The sequence below is a fragment of the Eptesicus fuscus genome, chromosome 9 (genome assembly GCF_027574615.1).
Source record: "Eptesicus fuscus isolate TK198812 chromosome 9, DD_ASM_mEF_20220401, whole genome shotgun sequence".
NCBI classification, from domain to species: Eukaryota; Metazoa; Chordata; class Mammalia; order Chiroptera; family Vespertilionidae; genus Eptesicus; species Eptesicus fuscus.
Window position 1 is genome coordinate 77,192,160 of NC_072481.1, and position 24,854 is coordinate 77,217,013.

Here is a 24,854-nt window from a genome sequence, read left to right on the forward strand (position 1 = left end):
CAGAATCTTAGCATGGTTTACAGACTCCATCATCTTCTAGCAGAAGTGACATTTGGGTTCTTACTGTCTTTGTTAGGCAACTAATTTTTACATGAAATGTCAACTATATCCCTCCAACGATATCTGTTTGAGCGAAGGCATTTGCATTCAATTGGTAACAGGCTAAATGTAGTCTTGTTCAGAGTTAGACAATCTGAAATGTACTGATGCTTCATAGCTATCAAATTTTCAAGTGGGAGAAATAATATCTATGAAGGAAATCTGAAAAAGAAACAAACATGTAGGTCATCTGTTTCTCTAAACCATTATTTATCAACTTCAAAAAATGTTTCCCTTTACAGGGCATTTTTAAGGCCATTGCCTCCCTGGGGAAGTTGAATACAAGAAATAGATGATATATATCCTTTCTAATTGGTGTTTCTAGTTTCTTGGGATATATTCCTAGAAGTGGGGAGCATTATGCTAAGTGAAATAAGAGAAAGATAAATATCACATGATCTCACTCATTTATGGAATATAATGAACAACATAAACTGATGAACAAAAACAGATCCAGAGACAGAGAAACATCAATCAGACCATCAAACCTCAGAGGGAAGGTAGGGGAGTAGGGGAGGGTTGGGGTAAGGGGGAGAGATCAACCAAAGGACTTGTATGCATGCATATAAGCCTAACCAATGGACACAGACAACAGGGGGGTGAGAGCATGAGTGGGGGGTGGGGGGTAATGGGGAGATAAGGACACATATGTAACACCTTAATCAATAAAGAAATAAAATAAAATAAAAATAAAAAAGCAGAAAAAAAGAAATAGATGGTATTTATGTTTATGAGAAGGCTACAACCATTGTAATATCTGAGAGGTTTTTGCCTACCATACCAAGACCCAATCATTACTCCCTTGAGGATAATATTGCTCATGATGAGAACTCACGCTCTAAAATCAATCTCCGGATTCAGCTATATACTTCTCTGACTACACTCATATTGTCTCTCAGTGGTCTTTTTTTTTTTTTACTGCATTGTACTTTGGAGTGATGCTTATATTTAATGATGCTGTAAAAATAGCACCACGAAACTACTGTAAGGCTGCTAATAAATTGGTCATTGGAGGCAGCAGAGCACAATGATTACAAGTTGCATCTAACTACCTGAGTTTACATCTCAACATTACCATTACTAGCTCAGTGACCTTGGGCATGTTGGTTAGTATCTTAAGTTGCAGTTTGGCTATGTGTCAAATGAGGATAATAATAGCACTGAAAACATAGGCTTATTATAATGTATTTAAAATGCATGACTTAGAAGAAAATGTTCAGCCATATTCACTTATTTTATTTTATTTTATTTTATTTTATTTTATTTATTTTATTTTATTTTATTGTTTAAGGTATTACAAATAGTAGTACATATGTCTCCTTTTTTTACCCTATTGACTTACCCCAGTCCTGCCCTACCCCCCGGCACTTGCCTCACCTCCCCCTCCCAGTGTCGTGTGTCTGTTGGTTGTCCTTATTTTCTCCACATCCTCTCCAGCACTTGTCTTTGTTGATTTATTGATGATAGCCATTCTGACAGGTGTGAATGGCGTCTCATTGTTGTTTTGATTTGCAGCTCTCAGATGATTAGTGACTTTGAGCATGTTTTCATATGTCTCTTGGCTTTCTGAATGTCCTCTTTCGAAAAGTGTCTATTTAGGTCCTTTGCCCATTTTTTGATTGGATTGTTTATCTTCCTTTTGTTAAGTTGTATGAATTCCCTATAAATGTTGGAGATTAAACCCTTATCAGAGATAACATTGGCAAATATGTTCTCCCATGCAGTGGGCTTTCTTGTTGCTTTGTTGATGGTTTCTTATGCTGTGCAGAAGCTTTTTATTTTGATGTCATCCCATTTGTTTATTTTCTCTTTAGTTTCCATTGCCCTAGGAGCTGTATCGGTAATGATATTGCAACAACAAATGTCTGCTATTTTGCTGCCTATGGCTTCTTCTAAGATTTTTATGGTTTCCCATCTTACATTTAAGTCCTTTATCCATTTTGAGTTTATTTTTGTGTATGGTGAAGTTGGTGGTTTAGTTTCAGTTTTTTGCAAGTATCTGTCTAGTTTTCCCAACACCATTTATTAAAGAGACTGTCTCTGCTCCAATGTATGTGCTTGCCTCCTTTGTCAAATGTTAATTGAGCATAATGGCTTGTGTCCATTTCTGGGTTCTCTGTTCTGTTCCACTGGTCTATATGTCTGTTTTGTGCTAGTACCAGGCAGTTTTGAGAACAGTAGCTTTTTAGTATAGCTTGATATCTGGTATTGTGATCCCTCAAACATTGTTCTTCTTTCTCAAGATTGCTGCAGCTATTCAGGATCTATTTTTATTTCAGATGAATTTTTGGATAATTTGTTCTAGGTCTTTGAAGTATATCATATGCCATTGGTATTTTAATGGGAATTGCATTGAACCTATAGATTGCTTTGGGTAATATGGACATTTTAATGATGTTAGTTCTACCAATCCATGAACATGGTATATTCTTCCATTTGTTAATGTCTTCCTCTATCTATTTATTGTGTCCTGAAATTTTCTGAGTACAGGTCTTTTACATCCTTAGGTAAATTTATTCCTAAGTATCTTATTTATTTTTTTTTGTTTCAATGGTAAATGGTATTGTTTTTTTTAATTTCACTTTCTGTGAGTTCATTATTGGTGTATGGAAAAGCCATAGACTTCTGGGTGTTAATTTTGTATCCTGCTACATTGCCGAATTCATTTATTAGGTCTAGTAGTTTTTGATGGAGTCTTTGGGGTTTTCTATGTACAATATCATGTCATCTGTGAATAAGGAGAGTTTTACTTCTTCTTTTCCAAGTTGGATGCCTTTTATTTATTCTTGTCTGATCGCAATGGCTAGCACTTCCAGTACTATGTTGAACAGGAGTGGTGAGAGTGGGCATCCCTGTCTTGTTCCTGTTCTTAGGGGAAATGGTTTTAGTTTTTGCCCATTGAGTATGATCTTGGCTGTGGGTTTGTCATATATGGCTTTTATTATGTTGAGGTATGAGCCCTCTATTTCCACCTTGCTGAGATTTTTTATCAAGAAATGGTGTTGGATTTTGTCAAGTGCTATTTCTGCATCAATAGATATGATTATATGGTTTTTATCTCTCAGTTTGTTTATGTGATATATCACATTTATTGCTTTGCAGATATTGTGCCATCCTTGCATTCCCAAAATAAATCCCACTTGGTCAGGGTATATGATCTTTCTGATGTAGTGCTGGATTTGATTTGCTAGAATTTTGTTGAGGATTTTGGCATCTATGTTCATGAGGGATAGTGGCCTGTAATTCTCTTTCTTTGTATTGTCTTTATCTGGTTTTGGAATTAGAGTTATGCTGGCAGCGTAGAATGAGCTTGGAAGTGCTTCTTCCTCTTGAATTTTTTGGAATAGTCTGAGGAAGATAGGTTTTATTTATTCTTTGAATGTTTGATAAAACTCTCCTGTGAAGCCGTCTGGTCCAGGGCTTTTTGTTTGTTGGAAGTTTTTTGATTACTGCTTCAATTTCCTCCATAGTTATCTGCCTATTCAGATTTTTTTATTCCTCCATTAGTTCCATTATTGTGGGACATTATTTTCTTGAGTTAGTAGTCCCTCAGGTTTAGCAACCACCCCAACCCACAGCTTAGAAATGAGGTACTAGAGTCCCTCATTGACATGGTCCCTAATTTATCACTCACATACCAATCTGTTCTGATGTAATCAGTTCATAGCTTTGATACTGTATCATTCATGGCTTTCTCATTTATTTCTACCTGTCTTTAAATGTGCTTACTCCTCCACTATTATTTAAATGTTATTAGGTTCTAAGGTCTTGGGATGAATTGTCTTTTTTCTTCTTTTGTTTTGTTTTGATTTTTTTCTCTCTTTATTGATTAAGGTATTACATATGTGTCCTTATAACCCCCTCCTCCCCCAAACCTCCACTCATGCCCTCACCCCCCTGGTGTCTGTGTCCATTGGTTAGGCTTATATGCATGCATACAAGTCCTTTGGTTGATCTCTCCCCCTTACCCCAACCCTCCCCTACTCCCCTACCTTCCCTCTGAGGTTTGACTGTCTGATTGATGCTTCTCTGACTCTAAATCTGTTTTTGTTCATCAGTTTATGTTCATTATCTTCCACAAATGAGTGAGATCATGTGATATCTATCTTTATCTTTCTCTGACTGGCTTATTTCGCTTAGCATAATGCTCTCCAGTTCCATCCATGCTATTGTAAATGGTAAGAATTCCTTCTTTTTTTACCACAGTGTAGTATTCCATTGTGTAGATCTACCACAGTTTTTTAATTGACACATCTGCTGATGGGCACTTTGGCTTTTGTTTGCTGGAAGCTTTTTGATGACTGCTTCAATTACCTCCATAGTTATCAGTCTATTGAGATTTTTTAGATTCTTCCTGATTGAGTTTTGGAAGGTTGTATTTTTCTAGGAATATGTCCATTTCCTCTAAGTTGTCTAGTTTGTTGACATAGAGTTGTTCATAGTATTGTTTAACAATCCTTTGTATTTTGGTGGGGTCTGTTGTTATATCACCTCTTTCATTTCTGATTTTGTTTATTTGGGTCCTCTCTTTTTGCTTCTTGGTGAGTCTGGCTTGAGATTCATCAACCTTGTTTATTCTTTCAAAGAACCAGCTCTTGGTTTTATTCACCTTTTCTAGTGTGTGTGTGTGTGTGTGTGTGTGTGTGTGTGTGTGTGTGTTTCATTTATTTCTGCTCTGATCTTTATTATTTTCTTCCTTCTGCTCACTCTGGGCTTTTCTTGTTGCTCTCTTTTTAATGCTTTAAGTTGTAAAATTAGATGATTTATTACCATTTTTTTTCTTGTTTTTTGAGATAGGTTTTTTTCTTTTTTTGATCTTCCTCAATATCTACTAGGGTTTTCAAACTAGATGTTAAAATAATGATTAAAGGGAAAATGATATAATAAATCTTGATTTTCTTCAAATTTCATCCCCATCAATAAAACATTATTTTTTATTTCCATCTGCAAGATGGAAAAGTGATAGAATCATAATAATGGATGTTCCATCAGAATAGAGCCAGATATAACTCTAAATGTCCTCAGCCTATATTAAAGCACAGAAGACTGCAATAGAAGTGGGATCCCTTCTTTCTGGCAGAAATCGGAAAAGCCCTATGCTCAAAGTTGTCAAGGAGTGTGAGCAGAAGTGGGCTGTGTGGCAGTTATCAAAGAATTAATTAACATACTCTCTCTTAAACAACAGGACCAGTAATATCTTGGTACCTATTGCCCCACTTCCACCCATACAGCATAACTTATAGCCATTTCCATCCTAGGAATATACACAGAAAACTACCATTTAAGAAAATAATCTGACAGGAAAAATTAGGGACCTAATATTTCAGACCACCAACTTTAATAAGTTGAGTCCAAGTTATTCAGTTATCCTATTCAATATTTTATTTTGACATCCATATGCATCATTTCCAAGAACTATCTTTAGTTTTTTATCTGTTCAATTCTGGATAAGATAGCTTCTCAAATCTCTGGTACATGAAGAAGAAGTAGAGCAAAGACTAATGTAAACCTTCCAACACACAAGACATTTTAAAAGGAAGACAGATTGTGATACCAAGAGAGGAATATAATAATGTGTTTCCAAGAGTAATTTGTATTGGCTGACTCCTCAACTAACTGCCTTTCCTCTTTTGATATACAACTGAAGTCAATCATGCCACAATGCACACCTTACCCATGCACACAAAGCCTAATTAGCCCACCCTTTCAATGGAGACTAATGGGAAAACAGACTACATAGATGCTGAGTAAAACCATCCCAGTAACCTGTTAACATATGCTCCACTAATACTAAGTTCTAAATTGTGTGCTCTTTCCATAAGAGATGGGAGGTATTTGTGAATGGGGGACCAAGAAGGCCTTACAGATGCAGGTACAGAAACAGTATGAGTCAAGGTATGAGGAAGGAAAAGAGCATGGCACATTAGAGCTAAATTAAGAGGTATGGACTCCACTACATCTTAGCAGTTTACCAACAAATATGAATGGACTAGAAGCCCGGTGCACAAAATTCGTGCACAGAGCGGGGTTGTCCCTCAGACCAGCCTGTACCCTCTCCAATCTGGGACCCCTGGAGGGATGTCCGACTGCCCATTTAGGCCCGATCCTGTCCGACTGCCCGTTTAGGACCAGGCCTGCAAGGGAGGGCAGTTGAGAGGGACCAGGATCGGGCCTAAACGGGCAGTTGGACATTCCTCTCACAATCCAGGACTGCTGGCTCCCAACTGCTTGCCTGCCTGCCTTCCTGATTGCCCCTAACAGCTTCTGCCTGCCAGCCTGATCACCCCCTAATCACTCCACTGCCAGCCTGGTTGATGCTTAACTGCTCCCCTGCCAGCCTGTTTGCCCCCAACTTCCCTCCTCTGCTGGCCTGGTCACCCCTATCTGCCCTCTCCTGCAGGGTTGATCACCTCCAACTGCCCTCCCTTGCAAGCCTGATCCCTCTCAACTGCCCTCCCTTACAGGCCTGGTCCCTCTCAACTGCCCTCCCTTGCAGGCCGGGTGCCTCCCAACTGCCCTCTCCTACTGGCCATCTTGTGGTGGCCATCTTGTGTCCACATGGGGGCAGGATCTTTGACCACATTGGGGCAGACATATTGTGTGTTGGAGTGATGGTCAATCTGCATATTACTCTTTTATTAGATAGGATAGAGGCCTGGTGCAGGAGTGGGGGCCAGCTGGTTTTCCCTGAAGGGTGTCCCAGATCAGGGTAGGGGTTCCCTTGGGGCATGGAGCAGCCTGAGTGAGGGGCCTGTGGTGGTTTGCAGGCCAGCCACGCACCCTGGCAACCCAAGGGGAGGCCCTGGTATCTGGAATTTATTTTCCTTCTACAACTGAAACTTTGTAGCCTGGAGCGGAGCCAAGCCTGCTGCTCCCTCTGTGGCTGGCAGCCATTTCTCTGGCAGTTAATTCACCTTCTATAATTGAAACTTTGTAGCCTTAAGCGGAGGCTGGGCCCGGACAGGATGTGCGGAAAGCTTTGCTTCCCCTGTTGCCGCCAGCAACCCTGGCTTACTCTCTCACTACTCTCTCAAGCTCCGTTCTGCCGCCATTTCTGTTTGAATTTGTTTACCTTCTATAATTGAAACTTTGTAGCTTGAGTGGAGGCTTAGGCCTGCAACAGCTCACAGAAAGCTTGGCTTGCTCTGTTACCTGGGGAACCTTGCTCTCTGTGGCTGTAGCCATCTTGGTTGGGTTAATTTGCATACTTGCTCTGATTGGCTGGTGGCCGTGGCTTGTGGGTATGGATTGTGTGTGTCGATGGTACGGTCAATTTGCATATTACCTTTTTATTAAGTAGGATAACCAAAGGTCACCAGACATTTGAGTAAAATCTGCAACAACAGAGCTGATAAAATCAACAAAAGAAGAGTAATTGATTTGAGAAAGAAGCATGTAGGTAATTCAGGGAGAGACCTTAAAGTTTATGATTTCAGTATTCTTAGAGAGATTTGAGAAGCTATCTTATTCAGAATTGAACAGATAAAAGAACTAAAGACAGTTCTTGGAAATGATGCATATTTTGTCAAAATAAAATATTGAATAGGATAACTGGATAACTTGGATACAACTTATTAAAGTTGGTGGTCTGAAAAATTCATAGGCATTTATCTCTCCATGCACTTATGTCTAAATATAAAGCAAAATGACAAAGAGATAAAAAACATGGGAGACAATATTTATACATGGATAATATTGATTAAAAATACATTAAATAAAGTATTCAGAAAGAAAGAAAAACATATTGTTAAAGATGTAATAGGAAAATCACTCTGCATAGAAGAAAGATTTATTATATCTTCAAATTTAAAAGGGGCTAAAAAGTAGCTATATTAATTGTGCATTCAACAAATATTTTGAGCTAAGCTTATGCAAAATTTTGAGGATATGGATATGAATATCAAAAATAATAAAAATAATAATTTTTTAAAATCTGTGGTACTTAGAAGTTTAAGATGGGCTCCCAACATCCAGTCCTTTACATATGTGTCCTATATGATCTCCCATTGAGTATGGGAAAGGACCTAAGACTTGGTGAATGTGATTCTCATGCCAGATCACTTTATATGGTAAAAATGAAGGGACTGGGTTGGAATAATTAAGGTCCCTAATCAGTATCCCTTTGAGTTAATCTAATTAAGTGAGCCTTTTCAAAGAGAGCTTAGAACTTCCTTGCACTCAGAGGCTGGATGAAGAAACTCTCTCTTTCTGTTGTTACATTTAAAGAAGCAAGCTGCCATGAATTCTGCAGCTTCAAGAAAATGAACCCTGCCAGTGACCTGAGGTACCATGGAAGCAAACCTTGCCCAGTCCAGTCTCCCTATAAAAATACAGCCCAGTAAATACCATGGTTTTAGCTTTGTGAGTCCCAGAGCATAGGACTTCTCCAAGTCTTTCCCAGACATGTGACCTATAGAAACTATGGTATAATTAACTGTTGTTAAGCTGCTAAATAGATGGCAATTTGTTCAGCAGCAATATAAATCTGATCCAATAGCCACAACATTATGATAAAATTTCAGAACTCCAAGTGTTTAGGAAAGCTCCTTAAAACTTTCCAAGGAAATTTTAAAAGTTATACAAATCAGATTGACTTTAGACTTTTTATTAACAACATGATATCCATTGAAAACAATGGAACAATTCCTTGAGTGTTCTGAAGGAAAATGACTCAGAGCCAAAAAAATAAAAAAAAAAAAAAATGGGACAGTGAAATAAAGACATTTTCTGACATGCAAGGACTTTGAAAGTATACTGTCCATATGGCAGGCATAATTTTGAGAAAATTACAGAATATAAGATCAATTTGACCTCCACTCTTGGAATAGTCTCTTTAGAAGGGTACGTATGAATATGTGCCAAATGTGTCACTTGGGTCTGGAGTATTTACAATATCATAGTATCATAAATACTGCTTGTCATTTTTCTTTTTGCATTTTTATTGAAGAAGAATACATATAGACTAATAAGCTCCAAGTCCACTAGCTTTATAAGGTTTGATGAATTTTTAAAGATGTATACACCCAAGTAAGAAACTGGACACTGGTTTGATTTATCTTGAGTAAGAACTGAGAAGATATTTGAATATGTCTGTTTTAATATACCAATAATTTGTGCAGACTGTATAGTTTAAGCTAATTTCTAAGATTCCATCATTTAAACCATTATAAAAATTATAATATTCTCCCACAAAGACAAACTAAGACTACATATCCTTTGTCTATAAATCTAAAATACAAAAAAAAGTCTTAAAGAGAAGAAAGAGCCCTGACCAGTTGGTCAGTGGTTAGAGCATCACCCCTAACCCCCGCCACACACACACACACACACACACACACACACACACACACACACACACCGGGACTGAAGGTTTGTGGCTTTAATTACTGGTCAAGGGCACATACCTCAGTTGCAGGTTTAATCCCCAGCCCCAGTGGGGGAGAGTATGGGAGGCAACCAGTCGATGTGTCTCTCTCACACCAATGTTTTTTTCTCTCTCTCCCTCCTCCCTCCCTTCCTCACGTTCTAAAGATCAAGGGAAAAAATATCCTCTGGTGAGGATTTTTTAAAAAGATTTAAAAAAAGAAGGAATAGAAGCAAAATTCCTGCTATATTTAATGCAAGCAACTTGCTGTGGTTTTTAAATATGTGCAAAGAAATTCTGAGTAACCTACACATTGAAGTTGTGAATTCTAAGAAAGATGTGGGGTCTACTTGTGTTCCAAGGAATTCCTTTTTTCCTCTTCTCCTAAGGCTGTTATCTCTTTCCCTGTTATTATAGATGAAATTGGTTTAGAACATAAAAACCAGAATTGATCTTTCATCCTTGAATAATGCAAAAGATAATATATGCAGGAAAGTTTTTCCAAAGCATCTCTCAGTATATACTTCTGAATTTCACTGGAAAACATGTCATTCCATTGAGAACTCTGAATTAAGAAGCACTATTTTTTGCTGAAGGCTATTTTAAATTAGGCTAATAAATTGCTACTCTCTGCCTTGCGTGATAATGCATTACATTATCTACTGATGTACATGTATTGTTTGACTCTAATGGTGTGGAAATTAAATGTTAGACATGGGCCAGATGTTCCTATAGATGAATATGAAGTATGACTCTGGCATAGTTATGTCTCATTGGGATGGAGAGGGAGAATGTGATAACAAACAACAAATAGCCACCGCCTCAAAAAATATCCTGATATTAGTCTCTGGAAAGAACTAACATCATGCAAGCCTAGATTCTCTCTCCGTCCTTGTTTTTGAGGAATGTTATAAATGTCAGCAGTATTTGCACCTGTTCATGAGGAATGTTTCCTAAAATACAGAATAAAATAAAATCATGAAAATAAAAGTACCTGGAAGGGTGTCCAGAGACAGTAAATATTTGTCATCTTTATTTGACAGACAGGAGCAGCTTGAAATGTTTCCCTGGATTGTGCACCTCGATGTGGCAATGAGATTTCCACGGGTCATTCCTCTGCTCTGTGGAGTTCACAGCAGGGTAGGAGAGATATGGGAGGTGGGGGAAGGGAAATGGCAAACAAATGGGCCTTACGGGGAATTTTAATGAAGATTCCCTGCTGGCTTTAGCCCATTGGAAAAAATAAGAAATAAGAAACCCATAATCTCCTATTTGAGACTAACTTATGAATTGGATCATAACTCAAATAGCAGAAACATGTCACAGAAATGAGTTGGGATGGGGAGTATAAGGATGGGACTGTTGCTGCCTCTACTGATGTTAATTGTATGCAAATATATCTTTGAAAATCATCAGATAAATGGTATAAGAGATGACTATATTATCACATCTTACCATAATCAGCCACCCACTCACTGAGATATACTTTTGAATATGGGTGCTCATGGATGTTAGGTGTGAGCTTCTGGAAGCTGGGGGTACTTCACTTGTGGATAAAAAGGTCATAAGAATTGACCTGGAGACTATTATACTAGGTGAAATAAACCAATCTGAGAAAGATAAATATCACATGATCTCACTTATTTGTCAAATCTAATGAACAAATTGAGTTGACCAACAAAATAAGATCTGAAGCATGGAGGCATGGAATAGACTGGCATACCTCAATGTGGGGGTGGGGGGAAGAGGAGAGAGAAACCAAAGAACTTATATACTTACTAGAGGCCTAGTGCATGAAATTTGTATACTTGGGGGGCGTCCCTCAGCCAGACTTGCACCTTCTAGCTGTCCGGGAGCCCTCAGGGAATGTCCAGCTGATGATTTAAGCATGCTCCCCATGGGGAGCAGACCTAAGCCATCAGTCGAACATCCTTAGCACTGCTGCGGAGGTGGGAGAGGCCAGCCGTGAGCCCAGTTTCTGGCTGAGTGGCACTACCCCTTTGGAAGCACACTGACCACCAAGGGACAGCTCCTGCATTGAGCATCTGCCCCCTGGTGGTCAGTGCGCATCATAGTGACCAGTCATTCTGCTGTTTGGTCGATTTGCATATTAGCCTTTTATTATATAGGATATGCATAGCCCATAGACACAGACAATAGATTGGTGAAGACTTGGGAGGGGGGATTGTAGGGGCTGGGTGGAGGGGGATAAAGAGGAAGGGAAATGAGAGACATCTCTACTACTGTCAACAATAAAAACATATTTAAAAAGATAATTGCATCTATGGGTTTGTTCAATAATATCCAAGAACTGTAAAGAGAGATGATGTAACTCAGTAAAAGGCTGGGTCAGTGTTTGCAAGTATCTTCTTTTTAAAGAGCTGCTGAATTTCAAGAGGAGTATCATGAGAAAATGTAACCTGTGGAAAGAGAAGACTTTATCCCTCCAAGAGTTATTTCAGCTACGAGAGTTGCTATCATTTGTTTCCCTGTCACTCTCTTGTGGTTCACTTGAAATATGGGATAGTGATAGTGGGGTAGAAGGTTTGTATGTTTCTCTTCATTAACAGTAACATTTCCTTTCTGATTTATGTGAATTCATTTATTTCTATTTTATTTAGCAATAGAGGCCGGTGTACAAAATTCGTGTTCCACAGCCCAGCCTGAACCCTCTCTAATCTGGGACCCCTTGAGGATTGTCCAACTGCCCGTTTAGGCCCGATCTGATATCCCTCTCACAATCCAGGACTGTTGGCTCCCAACTGCTTGCCTGCCTGCCTGCCTGATTGCCCCTTAGCGCTTCTGCCTGCCAGCCTGATCACCCCCTAACTACTCTCCTGCCAGCCTGATCAATGCCTAACTGCTCCCCTACCAGCCCGATTGCCCCTGACTGTCCTCCCCTGCTGGCCTGGTCTCCCTTAAATGCCCTCCCCTGCTGACCTGGTCGCCCCCAACTGCCCTCCCTTGCAGGCCTGGTCGCTCCAACTGCCCTCCCCTGCTGGCCTGAACGCCCACAACTGCCCTCCCCTGCTGGCCATCATGTGTCCACATGGGGACAGCCATCTTTGACCAAATGGGGGCGGCCATCTTATGTGTTGGAGTGATGGTCAATTTGCATATTACTCTTTTATTAGATAGGTGGTTTATGATTTTTACTTCAATAAACTTTAATTTCTCAAGAGTAGCCTAACTTTTCTCTTTTGCCTTGTATTTCCTTCTTTGTTATGTGACTAATTTTTTTTTTTTTGGGGGGGGATTGTGGGTAAAGTAGTGTTTTGAAAATATTTTCCTTATTAATCATAAAGGTAAAATAGCCCATTTTTAACTCTCACATGAATGTTCTACACAGATGAATGTCATGCCCTTCTGGGTTTCTCTCTCAAACTATATGTTAACAGAAACCTATTTTTTCCCATTTTAAAGTAGTATTAATTTTACTAGAGGCCCGGTGCATGAAATTCCTGAACTTGGGTGTGGGGAGGGTCCCTCAACCTGGCCTGCACCCTCTCCAAGTCCAGGAGCCCTTGAGGGATGTCCAACTGATGGCTTAGGCCCATGGGGAGCAGGCCTAAGTCAGCAGTCAGACATCCTTAGCGCTGCTGCGGAGGCAGGAGAGGCTTCTGCCACCACTACTGTGCTCACCAACCATGAGCCTGGCTTCTGGCTGAGAGTGCTCCCCCTGTGGGAGTGCACTAACCACCAGGGGGCAGCTCCTGCACTGAGCGTCTGCCCCTTGGTGGTCAGTGCACATCATAGCGACCAGTTGTTCCATTGTTTGGTCGATTTGCATATTAGCCTTTTATTATATAGGATTAGAGGCCCGGTGCATGAAATTCATGCACGGGGGGCGGGGGCGGGGTGGTCCCTCAACCCGGCCTGCACCCTCTTTAATCTGGGACTCCTTGGGGGTTGACCGACTGCCGGTTTAGGCCCAATCCTGCAATTGGACATCCCTCTCACAATCTGGGACTGCTGGCTCCTAACTGCTCACCTGCCTGCCTGCCTGCCTGCCCCTAACAACTTCTGCCTGCTAGCTTGATTGCCTCCTAACCACTCCTCTGCCAGCCTGATTGACACCTGACTGCTCCCCTGCTGGCCTGATCATGCACAACTGCCCTCCCCTGCTGGCCCGATTGCCCACAACTGCCCTCCACTGCCACAACCTGCCTCCTCCTCCTGGACCCACTTCCTCTGTGCGAGGCAGCAGAGACTCCAGGACCAGCCTCCTCCACACTGCGTGAAGCTGCGGGACCCCTAGGCCTCACTGCACAAAAAGGCTATCAGACCCTGCCTCTGCTATGCGCACAGCCATCTTATGGTGGCCATCTTGTGACAACATCACAAGCGAGGGCCACCTAGGCTTTTATTAGTGTAGATATTCAGTATTTCCATGTTGTCATCAGTTCCAGACAAATTTAAAAAGTCTAGCCCATCCTTCCAGAATTGATAGGTATCTTTCTGGAATCCCTACCTTTTTGCATAAAATTGCGTCCATTTCTTTTAGTCCTGGAAGTTTTCCTTTCTTATCATCTAATCAAATGGATTCTCATGACCTCTGAAACAGTCTGCAGAAACTCATCATTGTCTGATGTCAGCATTTTTGTGCTTCACATACTTCCTGTTATTCTGCCAAAATCAAAATTGAAAACCTCCATCTTAAGATAAAACTCTGTCTTGCTTTTTAATGTGTTAGAAAATATCTTTTATAATGAGACATATTAAATAAAGTCACCAAACAAGCAGAGCAACAAGGGGGAAATGAGGAACAGGAAAGGAATTATGAATTTCTGATGTTCTTTCTCTTAAGTGGTCATATCCTCTAGACTCCCACTTTTTTGGCATTGGCACATTAAGTGGATGGACTCAGGAAGAATGGAAAAGGAGACCACTTTGATCAACAATAGCCTCTACAAGATGAATCATATGCAAAATCAAGATAGTTCACCAGATATTTTATTGGGGTTGGAGACTAAAGCCCTAACTGACTTTGTCTTGTGGACATATATTTTGAGTACCTAAAAGAACAGATTACCATAGGAGGATAACATGAGAATCCAGGATCATTAGTAATATTCAAATAGTCAATATTGTATAGCTTTAGGTAAACTTGGTAAAGAACATAAACTTGGGAGTTCAGCAGGTAAAAATGGAATTACATCTTTAACATCAGCTAGCTGTGTGGACATAGACAGTTCTTCAAAGTCACTCAGTTCCAGCTTTTTCATTTGTATAATAAATCTGATTATAGTACCTACTGAATAGGATTATTTTAATTATTCAATGATATAATATACATAAAAGTTTTTATAGATTAGTGCTTAGTGTATACACCCACACTACATGTTATTTGCTGTAGTGGATCATTAATAATGATCATAATCACATTAGTAAAGTTTACAATGAGGAATTATATTTCATATATATTATTTAAACAATCTCTCTACATATATTGAAATAAAAATATAGCTCAATGAAGACAAAAATATGTAGATGAGAGAGAAAAAGACAAAAATAATTTCAAAATAGAATCCTTGAATAAATGTTATTTTAAAATATTGGCTAGTAATGTTAATATTACATGAATTTAGTGACATAAAAAGTAACAGACGTAAATGTAAGAATTGTAAAACTTCAGATTCTTTTCCTCACATGAGTTAATAGATATTAAATGATTCCTCTAAGTTTAATAAGAAATATTAAAGCCATCAATAAATTGTAGGTAGCATGAATTTATTTAATTTGCATATTTTAATTTTAGTCACCATCATTAATTAACTTCTGTGAAAAGTTAGGTAATTAATAACCTCCATGGCTCTGATTTTGCTGCTTTTATAATATTTAATTTTGAATGGTTTACAATATATCTTGTGTAATAATAATTACCCAGTTGTTTTATCTTAGAATCATAACTAAATAAATTAAGTGTTCATTTCCCTGCCCTATTATCATGTTTTCTTACTTTCAGCATTCTTTATTTTGATTCATTTCTCCATAGGTTGCATTTAATCTGTAAATAGGTTTTTCAAAAGTTTCATGATGTTAAGTTTCACTGAACCTGTGAATACATGTATAGAAATGTTTTTCTATTGTTTTTAATACCTGAAGAGCAAACTGACTTGAGATAATGGAAATTTTGTTAAACTGTTTCTGAAACTGTGCTTATTCTGAGGTCAGTCAGATTTTGCCACATGCATGTATGTTGCTTTTTGTTCCTGGAAACTTAAAAAATTCTCTACTCAATAACTAAATGTATTTTTATATTAATAGCTCTGTATCAACTTTTCTTGGTATATGACGTGCCCTATTGACTGGAAGAGTCAGTCATTCATTTACTGTAGGTAATTTTCCTATATTATATCTCTGATTATTTTCTATCTGACTTGTTGGAATCTTTACTTGAGCAATATCAATCACCTTTAATATAAACAGACTATAGTTTCTATATCTATTGCCTTTCTAATTAATATCCTAAAGGTATTAATTATGTTAAACTTGTCTCTACCTTTATTCACTATCTATATATATAAAACCCTAAGTGACTGGAACAACCCGAACGACCCCAGCAACCGGTTGATATGATACACACTGCAGGGGGTGGAGCCGGCCAACCTCCCATGGCCCCTCCCCCTGGCTGGCCCTGCTCTCAATAGGTCCCCCTTCCCAATAGGGCCCCCCACCCCCACCCCCATCAGGGATGCGGCCAGCCAACTTCCCGTGACCCCCCTCTACCCCGCATCTGCTGGCCCCAATTGGGACTGGGCGAGACAGCCCCGATAGGCCCTGATCATTGGCCAGGCCTAGGGACCCCACCCATGCATGAATTTCATGCACCGGGCCTCTAGTAACTAAATAGAGCCTCATCTTCATGATAATTTTGTTTCTTGATGCTTCTAGTTTTATTTGTACTGTATTTATTTTTATCTTAGGTTTATTTTTCTTTTGTCTTTGTTTCTTAGATCATATATTCTTTCAAACTGGACTATTTGCATTACCTTTTGAAATCAATGTCTTTCTCCACTTGTATAGTTTGGTTTGGTGGGAGAGCTGTTATATATTTTCATAGTTCTCAAAGCATTTATTTTCATTCTCCACCTTGTCCATATCTTATCTTTCTCTGAAATAGTTCGTGTGATTTTGCTTTGACATCCTTCCCACCTTATGTGGAGTGATTTATCTTCCCTTCTGAACCAGAGAGCAGGACGTAGGGAAGGGGGACACACAGCTCAGGCTGACTGCAGTCTTTGCTGAAGTCCCAAGTTCTCCCTTATTGCTGAGATCCCACCAGATGGCCTTTGTTAGACCATTTCACCCAGCTTGGCATGCATTCAACTCTTTTGAACTTTGGCTCATTCTCCCAACTTAGCACTCTATGCTGCAGCAATGGAATCAAGGGCCTTTCCTGCTTTTGCCAAGGTCCAGATGTGGTTTGTAGACCATTTATGCAACGTTTGATCTTGATTTTCCCAGGCATATCTACTAATGCCTTTAGCCCACTCTTTGTCAAATCAGAGGGTATTGAGAAGTATTCTCAGGATTTTTGTAGCTTTCTATATCCTCAGTGCTGCTTTCTGATGTAGGCACAGGGTTGTCAAACTGGCCATTATACCGCAATCTTCTGTTCTTTCTCTGGTTATCACTTTTTGAAGTTTATAATTATTCCCTATTTCTTTTTGCTGCTGGACAATTTTAGGCAGGGTTGTTTTGCTCTTCCTTTTGTATTGGAGGAGGGAGATTCTGTACTACAACTTCATGGTACCACCATCCCTCAGACTCAACATTATATGCTATTGTGTTCATGAAATATGCATCTTAAGATTTTAAAGCAAAATTACTAATGTATTAAAATAAATAATCAGGTATGTGAAACATTTATAAACATTGGCTGAGTGTTTACTTTGTACAAAGTACTAGACCTGATAGTATGAAACACATGCTGGTAAGTAAGTAAAGACAGGAAAATGGAAAGAGAAGCAAATATGCTTATGATCATTCTACAAGGGAGCATTACTTTCAATAACAAATCATAGACACAATGTTAAGGTGTATTAAAGAGGGGAGATAATATACCCAGTTAAGAGACTGTTGAGAAGTGTAATGGAGAACATGGCATTGATCATGTAATTAAATGTTAAAGGGTAGGGGATAAAGGCATAAATAGATGAGGAAAAGCATAGAATGTAGTTGAAATGAACAACCTATATAATAAACATATAAATTTACACAATGAAGGAATTAGGGGCAGTGGAGAAAAAATGGTTAAAAGTACAGAATGGGGCTGTAGTATAGGTAACTGATGTCAGACATACTTACCTACTGGATAGTAGAAAGCCTTGACTAGTTAATAAGTAAGAGCATGATATGAATAGGTCAGCAAGGATGATCACTAATTTGGCAAGTTGATCCCTGAGATAGTGGAAAAAATGCCACAGTAGGTGTCATGAGACAGGCTCTCATTCCAGCTTTCCCACACTACCCACATTTGTCCGATTGAGAATTCTGACCCCGGTTGATCTCATTACTCTTTCTGTAAAATAAAGGTGATGGACTTGGCTTCTGAAACTTATTCTAGCCCTCAAATAGCCTAGCTCAATGTATTGTAATGAGGAAAAAGTGTGAAATATAAATACACTTTTTAGTAAGTAGTAATAGTAATAATTTTGGCAAAAATAAATGGGGTAATAAATTATGGTGATTTAAGTACTTATAGAAAATATTTTTGTAATGCAAGGGAATTTGTGGCAGTAGGATCAAGAAGTAGGAGAAATTACATTTTAAGATGATTTTGAGTTTATGATTTTGTGTTACAGGAGGATACAGATGACCTTCAGAAGTGTGGAAATAAGACCAAGAAGCTGTTTTTAAGGACCAGATCATTTTATCAACTTGGAATATTGGGAAGTTAAGGTAGTGATGATAAATTGGCAGTTAAAAATGCAAGTGTGACAAATCAAAAGAAAAATGTAAGAAACTTGGTATTCAACTTGATAAAAAGTGATTGTTTACTGATAACTACAGAAGTGCAAAATAATTGGTGAGATAGAGAGAGGAAAGAAGTAGAAAATGCAAAATAAAGTCAACCCTTAAAGGAGTGCTTATCAGTAATTAAGATGAGCTAGGCAAAATATAAGGAGTAGACATTTGCAACAGCATGGATGGAACTGGAGAGCATTATGCTAAGTGAAATAAGCCAGGCAGAGAAAGATAAATATTACATGATCTCACTCATTTGTGGAATATAATGAACAACATAAACTGATGAACAAAAATAGATACAGAGACAGAGAAACATCGATCAGACCATTAAACCTCAGAGGGAAGGTAGGGGAGGGTGGGGGTAAGAGGGGGAGATCAACCAAAGTACTTGTATGCCTGCATGTAAGCCTAACCAATGGACACAGACAACAGGAGGGTGAGGGCATGAGGGGGGGAGAATAGGTAGGGTAATGCGGAAATAAGGACACATATGTAACACCGTAATCAATAAAGAGATTTAAAAAAAGAACTATAACATAATAAAACATATTTAACATTGAGGAAAAAAATATAAGAGGTAGAGAAATAACATGAATAACTGGCTCATTCAACAGATATTTGAGGAGTACTTTTTGAAAAACACTACAGTACTTTAGGAAGCAAACAAATTCTACCCTCAAATCTGGCAGAGATATGGCTTTTTAAATTGTGGTTAATTATGTACATTTATTAAGAGTTGTATATTAATGCCTTGAGAATTCTGAGAGAGATGATACTACTTTGTATAGGGAGATATAGGGGGATATACTAGTGGAGTCTCTTGGCCTGACCTGCGGGGATCAGGCTGAAACTGGCTCTCTGATATCCCCTGAGGGATCCTGGGTTGCAAGAGGGTGCAGGCCAGGCCGGGGGACCCCACTGGTGCATGATCGGGGCTGGGGAGGGCTCCAGGGCGTGTCTGGTCTGTCTCGCCCAGTCCTGATTGGCTGGACCCCAGCAGCAAGCTAACCTACTGGTTGGAGCGTCTGCGCTCTGTGGTCAGTGTGTGTCATTGTGACTGGTTGAACTGTCTAATGGTGGGACACTTAGCATATTAGGCTTTTATTATATAGGATAGCAAGTAGCATTTGGTCTGGAGCTTAAAGATGGGTAAGATTTTCCAATGAAGAGAATGCTAAAGGGGCAATTTTGGATGGAAAAACTGATAGCAGTGGGGATCGTTGTGGTCCTATAGTAGTTGTGGTCCTATAGTAGTGGGGATCATTGCAGGAAGCGTAAGGCACAGTGTAGTGGAGCTCTGGAATGACTTTATTGACTACTTATAGGGGCCCATGGAAAAATAACAGCTGAGAGATTAGACCTGGAGCAGAGTGTTCTAGGAGTCACTGAAGAACGGAGCCATGCAGAAAGCACCACCTGATAAAGCTGTAGTCCTGGCGGGATGGACCCACTGCAGGAGCCATGGTGTGGAAGCAGTGAGGGAACAGGAGGATAAACCACCAACCTCTTTCCTCCCTCTGCCACCTCTTGCTGTGACTGCCACCCACAGATCCTAGTGAGAAGCAAGGGAACTAGGTGACACAGTGAGTAGGGGTAGCTCCCTGGAGCACAGCCTGAGGTAGAACTGGACTGGGGTAGTGGCCAAGTGGAGGATAATCCCCATATCTACTGAGATAAAAACAAATAAAATGTATATATAAGAAAAACAGATATTTCATTTTTATCAGAATAAATAATATATGAGGGTGATAAGCCAGAAATGTGCTTACAAAAGTAAGTGGCTATTGAAATTCACAGTGACATGGGAAAGGGGAGGGGAGGGAAATTGTGGACCGGTGCTTAAGTCACCAGAAAAGTTTGGTGCCTTGCCTGGAAATCAGCAAATGGAAGCAGCAAGGATAGAGAGAAATATTAAATTAAAAAGAGGTGCTACAGGAGGTAAGTTTGCTTTTAGAAATACTAATGTAACAGCAGCCAAGAAGAGGTAGTAGAGAGAAGGGGATTCTCTGATTCTTTCTCTTCACTTTACAAAGTCAAAGCACAAATGTCATTTATTTCCAATGCACTACCAACTTCAGACACATACTGGGATGAGGAGAGACACATTACTTTCAGATATAGGTATTTCTGGGGAAATTAGTGACCAAAAAAAAGAAGGACAGTTCACAATAAAATAGGAGTTCCTGGGAAATATTTGTGGACTACTAAAATGGGAGCAGCAGTGGAGTGGGGAGAGGTGGCCAGAGTAACAGGAGAGAATTAGAAGGGATGGCTGTGGATGGGGTTGTACACCTGGGATGGTCATTTTTAATAACAGGAGTAGAGAGCAGGTTGTTGGAAAGTTTAGCAAATATATATTAACTCTTGTGGGGATTCTATAGAGAGGAAAACCAGCAGGGATGCATACTTACTATGTCTACAGTCTCAAGAGAAATCTTGTCATTTGAAAGTGGGTTTTAAGAAGGACCTCGGAGATGGTTGACTACCACCTGTAATGGTGTCTGGAGCTGGCTCATACTGGCTCCTGAGAGTTGATTGTGTACATTTCCACCTCTGGGTTCAGTGGCCTCATACTGGCAGCATGAAATTGGTTATGGTGTTTACACCACAGAAATTGACAAATGCTAGAAATGAGGGTTTCCCTCTACCTTACAGCCAATTGTTAAACATTTACCAACACAAACTTGTCTTCTACAAAGACTCAAGCTGAGAATCACTATTGTGTTCTATGAGAACATTTTTGCAAGAGGAGGGGAACCCTCTTTGCCAGGGGTGAGGTTGCAGGCATGCTTTTCTTTAAAAGAAGGGAATGAGTTCTACTCATTGGTCAGAACTGTATATTGATCAATTAGAGAGAATTCCAGCTGATACAACCTGGAACAGCTGACCAAATAAAAATAAATCCTAAACAATGCATCGGGCATGCTGAATTCAATGAGTAGAACCATTCCATTGAATGGAGCAATGATTGACTTACCTTGCATGAGCCTTACAAGGTGAAGCTTCTTCCTGTTTGCACCCCCACTGCAAGGAGTAAAATTACACACCACCCACCTGAAGCTTGTCACAGTCCCCTGTGCTTCTTTGGGAATCTTTTATGCATCCTGAGTTACTGCTATAAATTTCCAGCAATTGTGTCTGTGTTTTCCAATTTGTAGAGAAAATAAATATTCCCAACACCCAACTGTTGTTGTTTCCCACCTTCAGATACCTCACACTGGCTCAGTGGGCTTAAATAAACTCTACTGCTGAGCAAGGAATATTTTATTCTAGGAATATAGTGCTGAGGGTGAAAACAGAGTGAAGTTTTTCTTTCTTATAATTTTCTGGATCCCTCCTTCACATGTTTTTTACACCAGTCTTATACACAAGGTTACTTAGAAACTAGAAATGCCTAAGAAATTTAATAAGCAGAGATTCCCTACTAAACAATATTGTTCACATAGTAGTCATTCATTATTCATTCAATAATACTAATTAATCGTCTTCTATGTGATAGACACTGTTAAAAGGATCTTACATCATACAGAATGTTGGCTCACAAGGTACATGCTCAAACAGAGAGAAGATGCAGCATTGAGGCATGCAGTTTCTACCTTAATTTGAGTTTTAATTAAACATTTGTAACTGTATTTACTGAACACCCTTGAGTATTGACCATGTGCATGCCTTTTACTTCCTTTATTATTATTATTATTATTATTATTATTAGATTCACATGTTAGTAAATATTTAATTTTCAGAGCAGAAGCAATTCAGGTTAGCTGTATTATAGGAAATATATGTGATTGCTATATAGGACATTTATGGGAAAGAGCTGTGGATTTTTCTCCCAAGGTCAGCCATGAAAAAGAGTGAAGTAGTGGACATGGTGCAATCAAAATGTTTATAAAGGAAACCTATAGATCTTTGTGCACAAATATGTCTCCTCCATAGGTCATCACCATGCCTGACATTCCTTCCATTAGTCATTCTTTTCCCTAACATAACCTTTCTCTCTAATCTTTGTTAAAATGTAAATAATATTAATTATTTAAAATTTTCAGTCTCTAATAGGGACCTGAGCAAATTTGTCAAATGACATATATGTTTTCCCAGAGAAATGGAGTTAAGGGGTGTTCAGGAAGTAACTGGGGTATAGGCTTTGCAGGGGAGGATCCACAAAGGAGGCCATGAGGCATCATGAGAGCACTCTGTGGGGTTTCTTAACTGAGAAAAGGAATAAGCTTCTAGAATACAAGGTTCACTGCCAAAATTACACTGGCCAAAATTACACTTTCTCATCGAATGTCATGGAGGTAGATCACTGGGACTAGTCTTATGGGGTGGGTCATCCAAGGACCCATGCTCCTTCCACATTGCTGCTCTACATACCCAAACTATTGTCCTCTCCAGTCTCACTATTAATGGCTGAAAATTCCCAATTGTTAATACTAGTACACATGTGCTCTCAAACAAATCTGCTTTACCAAGCTTCACTGCTGCTCTACCTGGTAACTACTGCATCCTTTGTTCCTAGTAGATATCCAATGGGTTGTCACACTGACAGCCAAGGAGTCCATGGGGCCTGCTCTGACAGGCACCACAACTCACCATTTTGATTGCAAAATCAGCAGGATTATCTGTGGCTAGATGGAGGAGAGTGGGTCTTTCCCCTTTGGTTATACTATGGTCTATAGTTCCTGAAATAAAATTGTTTACACTTCATTGTTTTATAATTTTTAGTAAAAAATAATTTCAACTTTTAACATATAGTTTATGCTCTCCATTGCCCTAAATATGCACCCAGGGGTATGATATATAGGTCGTAGGACACATCTGGGAGATAGCAACCATGCTGTTTTCAGAATCTTTTCTCTCGTATGTATGTACTATCCCCAATGCAATTGACCTAGGATCCTCCTTCCCCAAAATGAGAATCTCTCCCTCTAAATATATTTCTGTCAAGCCTACCCTACCAGTTCAGTATATATGCTCAGATCTCTCTCTCTCTCTCTCTCTCTCTCTCTCTCTCTCTCTCTCTCTTTTTAACTTTTTAAAAATTGACTTTCAAAGGAGAGAGGGAGAAACATCTATGGGAGCAAGAAACATTGATTGATTGCCTCCTGTAACTTGGGGACCAAACCCGCAACCTGAGCATGTGCCCTGATTGGAAACATTTTGGTGCCCAAGACTATGTTTAACCAACTGAGCCACATGGCCAGGACTCAGATCACTCATATTTAAAGTGGGGTATAAGCAGGCATAGCATGGTAGGACATGGGTTGGGATGTGACACTTAAAAATCATGACACAAGATATGGAACAATAAATTTCTTCACTGGAAGCATGAGGCATAGTATTCAATGCACCAAAAGTGTCTAGAATTATGATATCCATATTGTTCAAAATAACCAACTGCTTGGTGCAGCATCCTAATTGAGTGTTAAGTCTATCTGATTGAAAGTTCTGTTTTGATTCTAAAGTTGATTTAATCTATCATGTTGTAAATGGCAATAACAGTAAATTTTGACACAACAAAAGATGGAGGTTTTATGATCCAGCAATTGTGCTGGTTGGTATTTGCCCAAACGAATTGAAAACTTATGTCCAAACAAAAATCCGCACACAGAAGTTTATAGCAGCCTTTTAAATAACTGCCAAAGCATGGAAAAAACTATAGTGTCCTTATTGAATGGATAAATAAACTACAGTATATCCAGAAATGGAATATTATCCAAAGCTAAAAAGAAATGGACTATTAAACCATGAAAACACATGAAGGAATCACAAATGTATCTTACTAAGTGTAAGAAGCTAATCTGAAAAGACTATATGTAACGTATGATTCCAACTATAAGACAATATTGAAAAGGCAAAATACAGAGACAGTAAAACTTTATGTCATTGCCAGGGAGTATTGGAAGGGAAGCATGAATATTTGGAGCACATAGGATTTGGGGAGTAGTAAAGCTACTTTGTATTATACGGTAATGGCAGATGCATGTTGCTTTGCATTTGTCAAAACCAATAGAATGTCCAAGATGATGGGTGGAATCTTGATGATGTAAAGTATGGCCTTTGGATGATAATAATATGTCAGTGTAGATTCTTCAGTTATAACAAGTATAACTCTGTGATGCAAGATATAGATAGTGAGGAAGCCTATCCATGTGTAGGGATAGGGGTAAATGAGAACACTCTGTACTCTATGCTCAATTGTGCTGTGAACTTAGAAGTTTTCAAAAAAAAAAAAAAGTCTGTGGGAGGAGCAGAGCGTTCATAAAACAAATGTTAATATCCCCAATGCAATCCAGATTTTATCAACATAAGTGCAGCACTACAGTCTACTCTGAAAGTTTCTATTTCCAAATTCAGGAACCCCAATATTTTGTCAATAATAAATTATATGAATATAGGTTAAAAATTATAAAAGAGT